Here is a 9,929-nt window from a genome sequence, read left to right as displayed (position 1 = left end):
GGATACGCACTTTGCACCAATGCCAAAATGCAACAGTTGGCGATGGCTCGTGACTCTTTTTGTTGTTTAGTCGTGTCCGACTCTTCATGACCCCCTGGACCAGAGCACACCAGGCACTTCTGTATTCCACTGCCTCCTGCAGTTTGGTCAAACTCATGCTGGTAGCTTCAAGAACAAGGTCCAACCATCTCGTCCTCTGTCGTCCCCTTCTCCTTGTGCCCTCCATCTTTCCCAACATCAGGGTCTTTTCCAAGGAGTCTTCTCTTCTTATGAGGTGGCCAAAGTATTGGAGCCTCAGCTTCAGGATCTGTCCTTCCAGTGAGCACTCAGGGCTGATTTCCTTCAGAATGGAGAGGTTTGATCTTCTTGCAGTCCACGGGCCTCTCAAGAGTCTCGTCCAGCACCAGAATTCAATAGCATCCGTTCTTTGGCGATCAGCCTTCTTTATGGTCCAGCTCTCACTTCCATACATCACGACTGGGTAAACCATAGCTTGAACTATACGGACCTTTGTTGGCAAAGTGATGTCTCTGCTTTTTAAGATGCTGTCTAGGTTTGTCATTGCTTTTCTCCCAAGAAGCAGGCGTCTTTTAATTTCGTGGCTGCTGTCACCATCTGCAGTGATCATGGAGCCCAAGAAAGTAAAATCTCTCACTGCCTCCATTTCTTCTCCATTTCTTCCCATCGCCAGGAGGTGATGGGACCAGTGGCCACAATCTTCGTTTTTTTTATGTTGAGCTTCAGACCATATTTTACACTCTCCTCTTTCACCCTCATTAAAAGGTTCTTTAATTCCTCCTCACTTTCTGCCATCAAGGTTGTGTCATCTGTTACCAAGCTCATGTGCAGAGTTCGGTCCTGTAAGATAAGAAAAGTAGGGCTCATTATACCTGCTCTGTCTTTTTAACAGCTGAAGAATACTTCTCCATTTATCTCATCCATCCCGATCATTACCTCCTTTTTACATCTCCCGGCTAATGGGCGTGTGCTTTTAGCAGAAAGAACTTTGGGTTCCTTATTTTGCAAACCCACACAATGTTTTATAGTCAGTCCTATCCCAACCACACACAATTAAGTGCTTACCGGATCAGCAAAGTGAAAGAGAGAGAGGAAGCGTTTGCCACAGTGAATGACTCATCTTCTTATGTAGCTGCATCGTTTTATACTTTCTGGGTGTCCTGCGATCACGTTATAAAGCAATTGTCAACGCAAATGGATTCTCTGTGCAATTACACCTGCAAGGATATTGATACATTGGAAGGACAAGAATATGGCCTCTTTCGATCAACAGATAGAGGACATGACAACTCTTGCAACCTAAGAATGGATCGCTTTCAAGTGGAGATTATGTAGGAAAAAATTTAATGATATTTGGAACATATTTATTCAAATGATATTGACCCATGATTCAATATACCGTATATGTGAGGGAAACAATAAGTCCGTTCATTTCCATCTATGTTATATGGTTCCATAACCTTAAAGAAATTTTATGGTCTTATTGTTACTGTTTTCCTCTGCCTTTCAAAATGTTTCATATACTATTTTTCTTTCTTTTTCTCTTTTTCTTTTTTACTTTAACTTGTAATATTCTTCATAAAGATTATAAATATACAGTGGCACCTTGGTTCTCAAGCTTAATCCGTTCCGGAAGTCCATTCCAAAAGCAAAGCGTTCCAAAACCAAGGCGTGCTTTCCCATAGAAAGTAATACAAAAGGGATTAATCAGTTCCAAACTTTTAAAAATAATCATCAAAACAGCAATTTAACATGGATTTCACTATCAAACGAGACCATTGATCCATAAAATGAAAGCAATACTCACTGTACTGTACTATAAAATAAATTAGACTGTATTGTAGATGATAAAAAAAAAAATCCTTACTTGCACTGATGATAGTCATTGTTTGGATGGGGGGCTTTTATCCATTTCCATACGCTTCGATCATGTCCCAACTTACTCACCTTTTCTCTAAACCATGAGTAGGCAAACTAAGGCCCGTGGCCAGATCCGGCCCAATCGCCTTCTCAATCCAGCCCGTGGACAGTCCAGGAATCAGTGTGTTTTTACATGAGTAGAATGTGTGCTTTTATTTAAAATGCATCTCTGGGTTATTTGTGGGGCATAGGGATTCATTCATTTTCCCCCTTCAAAATATAGTCCGGCCCCCCACAAGGTCTGAGGGACAGTGGACCGGCCCCCTGCTGAAAAAGTTTGCTGACCCCTGCTCTAAACTGAAAAGCCCCACGGGTGATATGACCTTTTCTTCCTGAGGGGAATTAAATGCTGCAACTTTTCCATTCCGTGTTTACGATTCAGCCCCAAAGGTTCCCACATCGAGAACTTAAACCGCCAGAGCAAGAACGTCAAACTGCGGCAAGAGAAAGGGAAGAGGGGGAGAGGCTGTCGCGAATAAGTTGAGAACATTTGTATTTCCATCGCGAGCGCAAAACGTTGCCTGCAAGCCAACGAAACCGCTCTTGTTTGAGTTGCCAAAGAAAAATAGAATAAAACAAAGAAAAAGAAGTTCACAAGACGAAGAAGCGATTGTCAGATTTTGCGATCAATGAAAAACATTATCTTGGATCGCTTCGCCGGAATAGCTCCGAGCTACAAATGTTCCTGTTTCCTCTCTCTTGTTCTTTCTCTCTGCTCTGCCACGGTTGTTAGTCTGTGATTTGCCAGTAACTGCAATTGTTCGCAAGACCCTTTCCCTGTTCGCCGTTAACAATGAGGCCCAGTTGGACAATTTTGGGTTTAGGAGCGATCGCTATGACCCTAGGTATCGATTGCTCAGTTTGTGGGGCACTGCAAAATACAGGGCTTTCTCGGACAAACGCCGCAAAACTATTGCCAAACTTTGGCACTTGTCTGGAGTGACTCGCACAACGTGGGGTTTTGGGGTGATAGCTATGAGCATCAACTACTCAGCTTGAGGGTTGTTGCAAAATGTGGGGGGGGGGAGGATTTGCTGCAAAACACTGCAAAACTTTGGCAAGAGTTTGTAGGGAATTCCAAATTTCGGGGCTGCACTGGCTCCCGGTGGAGTACAGGGTCAGCTTTAAGGTGCTGGTTTTGACCTTTAAAGCCCTATGCAGCCTAGGACTCTCGTACCTACAGGACCGCCTCTCCTGCTATGCCCCACGGAGCACCTTAAGGTCCACAAATGACAACATTTTGGAGGTCCCAGGTCGCAAGGTGGTTAGATTGGTCTCAACTAGGGCCAGGGCCTTTTCAGTACTGGCCCCGACTTGTTGGAACGCTCTGTCACAAGATACAAGGGCCCTGCGGGACTCGACCGTATTTTTCGCTCTATAAGACACACTTTTTCCCTCCTAAAAAGTAAGGGGAAATGTGTGTGCATCTTACGGAGCGAATGCAGGCTGCGCAGCTATCCCAGAAGCCAGAACAGCGAGAGGGAGGGCTGCACAGCGCTCCCTCTCACTGTTCTAGCTTCTGGCTTAGCCCCTCTGTCCCTTCCCCCACCTCCCAGAAAAGCCCCCAAGAGCCGCACACACGCTCCAGGCAGCTCGTGAAAGGGAGCGCTGAGCAGAGCCTGGGATGCATACAGGCTCTGCTCAGCGCTCCCTTTAAAGAATATTTTTTTTCTTGCATTCCCCCTCTAAAAACCACATGTGTCTTATGGAGTGAAAAATATGGTAACACATATAAAAGTGCAAGAGGGGGAAGTGGGGATTATTTCTCATATTTATGGAGAAATGAGGGGGATATCAGAGGTGGGGGGCAGTGAGGAATGGGAACAGGACCGGTTTGTCCATTCCTGGCTCAAAATCACCATCGGAGAGGCCCAGAAATTAAATTCCAGGCTCCTCACTCAGTTTGCAGAGGACGATCTCAAGTTTGATGGTTGCGTTTTAGTACTCCTGACCTCTCCGAATTGCCAAAGGCCGACCATAATTCCGAAAGGGGAGATGCACTTTGCAAAGACTTTGGAAGAATCAAATGAAAATTGGGAGCTCAGGCTTGGCAGAGCTGCAATCAAGTAGAGAGGCAGAGGCTATTTATAATCCGATCAGCTGCCCTGGCATAATGTCAATACAGAGTGAAATGAGACTCAAGGCAAAAGGGATCAAGAGTCACTCAATAACTTTGCATTTTTATTGCAGACCAGATTTTGGATGGGTTTTTCGAGTGGGGCATTAGGAGGGTTGTCAAAGTAGAGGATTGCATCGAATCAGAAGGCTGGTGGCTCCACCAGGGACCAGCTACTTACCTACCACTGTGTCCGAGTTTCTTCTTAAGAAATCAGCTGGGATAGCTCAGACGGAAGAGCATGAGATGCTTAATTCCAGGGTCCTGGGTTCGAGCCTCACGTTGGAGAAAAGATTCCTGGATTGCAGGGGGTTGGACTACTGCAATGCGCTCTACGTGGGGCTACCTTTGAAGGTGACCCTGAAACTACAACTAATCCAGAATGCGGCAACTATCTGACTTTTAGAAGACATCTGAAAGCAGCCTTGTTTAGGGACGCTTTGGTTTTGGAACGGACTTCCAGAACAGATTAAGTTTGAGAACCAAGGTACCACTGTACAGTGGTACCTCAGGTTAAGTACTTAATTCGTTCCGGAGGTCCGTTCTTAACCTGAAACTGTTCTTAACCTGAAGCACCATTTTAGCTAATAGGGCCTCCCGCTGCTGTCGTGCCGCCGGAGCACGATTTCTGTTCTCATCCTGAAGCAAAGTTCTTAACCTGAAGCACTGTTTCTGGGTTAGCGGAGTCTGTAAACTGAAGCGTATGTAACCTGAGGTACCACTGTAATTGGAATCTCCTTTCTTGTAACTTGAAGCTATGGGTTCGAGTCCTGCCTTCCAGAGCAGGATGAAACGAGCTTGTCCCCCTCTTCCGTGGGACAGCCCCTGAGATATTTGAAGATGGCTCTCATATCTCCTCTCAGTCTCCTCTTTCACAGTCTAAATATCCAGCTCCTTCAATAATTCCTCATAAGGCTTGTAGCCAGGATGCCACCAAGGAGGAAGAAATCCTGCCTCCAAGGGCTGTGCCATAGCTGTCATTGTTACCATGGCAGCGGCAGGCGATGCATTCCTTGGAAGCCAGATCTGCCCCTGTCGATCCTGATACCATAGACAGTCATATCACCTTGCCTGGCTCTGGCCATTGAGACTGGAAACTTGTAATACTACTACTAATAATAATAATAATAATAATCATAATCATAATCATAATAATAATAATAATAATTTATTTATACCCCGCCCATCTGGCTGGGTTTCCCCAGTCACTCTGGGCAGCTTCCAACAAAACACTAAAATACAATAACCTATTAAGCATTAAAAGCTTCCCTAAACAGGGCTGCCTTCAGGTGTCTTCTAAAAGTCTGGTAGTTGTTTTTCTCTTTCACATCTGGTGGGAGGGCATTCCACAGGGCGGGTGCCACCTCCGAGAAGGCCCTCTGCCTGGTTCCCTGTAACCTCGCTTCTCGCAATGCGGGAACCACCAGAAGGCCCTTGGCGCTGGACCTCCATGTCCGGGCTGAACGATGGGGGTGGAGATGCTCCTTCAGGTCTACTGGACCGAGGCTGTTTAGGGCTTTCAAGGTCAGCACCAACACTTTGAATTGTACTCGGAAACTTACTGGGAGCCAGTGTAGGTCTTTCAAGACCGGGGTTATATGGTCTCGGTGGCCGCAACCCTATCTCAGGAAGTTTTGGGGTCCGAATGTAGCTCTCCTAATCCAGAGAGAGTGTGATGGCTGAACCTGAGGAATCCCAGCCTGCACAGGAGTCCCCGCCTCCAGAACCAGCTGAGCCGGGGCTGGGGCTTGAGCCTGAAGGGTACTCACCTGTGCCGGATCCTCAGGAGCAGACACCAGCTGAGTCTGCTCTGGCTCCTGAGGGAATGGAGGACCCATTGCCTGCAGGTGCTCCACTCTCAGCCCCGTCAGGGGAAGGTGAGGTTGCCTCTGGGTCTGGTAACCCTCCAGCCTCTCCTGAGCTGCAGAGGCTCAGGGCAGAGAGGCGGACGGAACTAAGTTCCCGCAGGAGGAGTGCTCGCCTCCAGGCCAGGAGAGGCGAGTCACCTGAGGATCGGGGCTGCCCTATGCCTCGGGGGAGGTAAAAGCCAGCCAGCCCCAGTCCCAAGTTGCGGGAGCAACATTGTTGGTTGCTAGGTAAAGGGACCCCTGACTATTAGGTCCAGTCGCAGCTGACTCTGGGGTTGCAGCGCTCATCTCGCTTTACTGGCCGAGGGAGCCGGCGTACAGCTTCTGGGTCATGTGGCCAGCATGACTAAGCCGCTTCTGGCAAACCAGAGCAGCGCACAGAAACGCCGTTTACCTTCCTGCTGGAGCTGTACCTATTTATCTACTTGCACTTTGACATGCTTTTGAACTGCTAGGTTGGCAGGAGCAGGGACCGAGCAATGAGAGCTCACCCCGTCGTGGGGATTCGAACCGCCGACCTTCTGATCGGCAAGCCCTAGGCTCTGTGGTTTAACCCACAGTGCCACCCACGTCCCTGCTAGTTCCTGCCTGAACCCTCTCCTGCTTTCCTCCCTGAGCTCCTGACCCGCCCTGGCTCCCTGCTTGCAAGCCTGTTCCTGACTTCATCCGACTCCCTGCCCTGCACCCATCTTCAGCTACTACGGACTGCCTCCACGTTGCACCTTTGACCACGGACCGGACTTGGACCTTGCCTCTCGGGTAACCCACGGGACCAGCACAGAGGCTTTTCATTGAGGAGGCCAGGAATTGGACCTGGGAAATTGGACCAAGGAAGGAGATGCGAGGAAGAGAAAGCGGGCGTCTGTTTTTGTGCCAGCTCCTCTCAGAGCTTATTGGTACCCCAGCCCCATCCATTTTCCTGCAGGAGCTGCAAATAAAATTTTAAAAGCAGCCAAGACACAGAAGGATTCGAAGAAGTGAGCAGAGGTGCAGATGCAGTTTTATTAAAAGAGATTTGCAGAGGAGCAGAGGCAGATGGCGTTTGCAAAGGAGCAAACTGAATGCAGAAAACATCGCGCACATTCAGGAAGAGAGGAAATCGTGGAAAGAAAGAATAATCTCCGGTGTCAGTCATAAAGCGAGAAGATTGAAAAGGGAAAGGTTGTTGTTAGAGAAACAGGTGGACGAATGTGAGTTTTTGGAGTTATTAAATCAGTGCTTCTCATTGTCTTTTTTTGTTATCGCCTTTCCTTGCAAATTTATTACATATAGAAAAAACACGAAGACAGGAGAGGAATGGCAGAAGAACAACCCTGTTCTCTCCAGCGGAGACTCGCCTTTGCAAGTTGTTGCATGTGTGGAATGATTTCTGAAAGTTCAGCGTAACTACCCCACCCTCTCCTCCACCTGAATCCCTGCACCAATCCTACAACTACCCCAGAGGATTGTGGAACCCCCAAAGCAGATGTGAAGAGAGGAAAAGAGAGAGGGGGGAAAGTTCTGTTGTTTTTGCAGAAGGCATTCCGCCCAGACAGTGATGTAATTGGAACCTTTCTTCTTCTTCTTCTTTTGCGATCCCTCTTTTTTAAAAAAAATTTTTTATTGATTTTCCAATAAAAACAGCCAATCAACAAATCCGTATCATAATCCAATTAAAAATAATAAACTAAAATTTTAAAAAACGACCCATTATAGTCCAAATTGTAATTACAGTGGTACCTCGGGTTACATACGCTTCAGGTTACATATGCTTCAGGTTACAGACTCCACTAACCCAGAAATAATACCTCGGGTTAAGAACTTTGCTTCAGGATGAGAAAAGAAATCGTGCACCGGTGGCGCAATGGCAGCAGGAGGCCCCATTAGCTAAAGTGGTGCTTCAGATTAAGAACAGTTTCAGGTTAAGAACGGATCTCCGGAACGAATTAAGTACTTAACCCGAGGTACCACTGTATCAATTTTTCCAGGCTCCCCATAGTCTGGACCTCTGAAGCATATCTCCAAATCTTTGTTCCTGCCTCTTCTCATTGTTTTCATATTTTCCGCCTTCTGGTCTTTCTTAACACTTTCAAGGTCTCCGTCCCTGGTTGCGATCCCTCGTAGCCTAGTAAGATTGTCTTCCATAAACACGGTTTTAACAGTTAGTCCGTAAACTGTGACTGTGGAGGCCAATTATGGATTCACACGTCCTTCCACAGTGGGAAGTAAATGCCTAGATTTTGCCTGCAGCAAATCCTCCGTCATCAAATACATATAAAAATAATCCAATAACACCATTTATTAATGTGAAACAGCATGTTTATGCTCAATTAATTAACTTCAAATCCCTAAACCGCAGGTAATGCCCTGGGCTTTTTGAGCCATAATTCCAGCAGATTCAGGCAGGTCAGGAATGAAGGCTGCAGAGCCAGCAAAAGTCACAGTCTGTGGTTTTACGCCACTCGTGGTCCCAGGATGCCGTGTTGGCAGAAGAGCCCAATCTGACGCCATCGCAATGTAAAATGATTACAGCACGGAGGAAGATCACTGGTTTTGTGTCCGGAAGTTCTAAAGTTCAACCTCTAGCATTTCCAGGAAGGATATTTGTAGCAGAATCATAGAATTGTAGAGCTGGAAGGGACCCGAGGGTCATCTAGTCTGACCCCCCGCAATGCAGGAATCTCAGCTAAAGCATCCATGACAGATGACCATTCATCCTCTGCTTAAAAACCTCCAAGGAAGGAGAGTCCACCACCTTCTGAGGGAGACCGTTCCACTGTTGAACAGCCCTTGTTGTCAGAAAGATCTACTTCCTTGTAACTTGAAGCCATGGGTTCGAGTCCTACCCTCCAAAGTAGGAGGGTTCCTTCTTCCATGTGACAACCCTTAAGATATCTGAAGATGAAAATCATATCTCCTCTCAGTCTCCTCCTCCTCCTCCATGCTAAACATCCCCAGCTTCTTCAACTGTCCCTCATAAGGCTTTGAATTCACGGTCCGGTCTATGGGCGATCAACGTCCCGGTTGAGGATGTCGGGACCGGGGGCAAGATGGTGGGGTGGGAGCAGGAACGAGAGTCCAGAAGCCAGGGGTCCGAGGGTCAGGAAGCAAGGAGTCACAAAGTCAAGGTCCGAGGATCAGGAAGCAAGGAGTCACAAAGTCAAGGTCCGAGGGTCGAGAAGCAAGGAGTCACAAAGTCAAGGTCTGAGGGTCAAGAAGCAAGGAGTCACAAAGTCAAGGTCCGAGGGTCGAGAAGCAAGAATTTGTGCAATAGAAATAAAGACCAAATTGTCTTCCATGTACACGGTTTTAACAATGAGTCCGTGTGGAGGCCAATTCTGGATTCACACGTCCTTCCACAGTGGGGACCGCTTTCCATTTTTAAGTTCAGAATAGAGTAGTTGCTTTGGAAGACGATCATCAGGCATCCGCACAACAGGACCAGTCCAACAAAGTGGATGTTGAGAAAGTTCACCCTAATGCCTGCTCCCCATTTTCTCACGTCCCCATCCACCCCCGGCTGTCCAATTTCCCTTTTCTTCTCCGTCAGGTCTCCCTGTGGAAAAGCAATTTGAGTGTAACGATTCCTTGTTTTACAGCCTCGCATGTTGCGATGTTGATTTCACTCCTCCAATCTCTCTCTCTCTTTCCTTTGAAACAACACCACCCCCAGTTCCGTGCGAGGAGACACCGAGGAGATAATATTTATTACGAGAAAGTTAATGGAGGTTGCCGACCACTCCGCTGCGAACAGAGATTTGCACATTTTACAATGCGCTTTGTTCTGGCCTGTGAGCTGTAAAACTGGGCAAGGAGGTGGGGGAAGAGAAATAAGCCGAATTAAGTGCAGGGAAAAGAGACAGATGAGAGAGTCGAAGGAAAGAAGGCAGCTCACAAGCCAGGGAATCATAGATCTGTAGAGATGGAAGGGACTCTGAGGGTAATCTAGACCAGTGTTTCCCAACCGGTGTTCCGCGGCACACTAGTGTGCCGCGAGACGTTGCCTGGTGTGCCGCGAGATGTTGCCT

Source organism: Podarcis muralis, chromosome 12 (genome assembly GCF_964188315.1).
Source record: "Podarcis muralis chromosome 12, rPodMur119.hap1.1, whole genome shotgun sequence".
Taxonomy (NCBI): Eukaryota; Metazoa; Chordata; class Lepidosauria; order Squamata; family Lacertidae; genus Podarcis; species Podarcis muralis.
The sequence above is the reverse complement of the archived record's forward strand: the minus strand, read 5'-3'. Positions refer to the sequence as shown.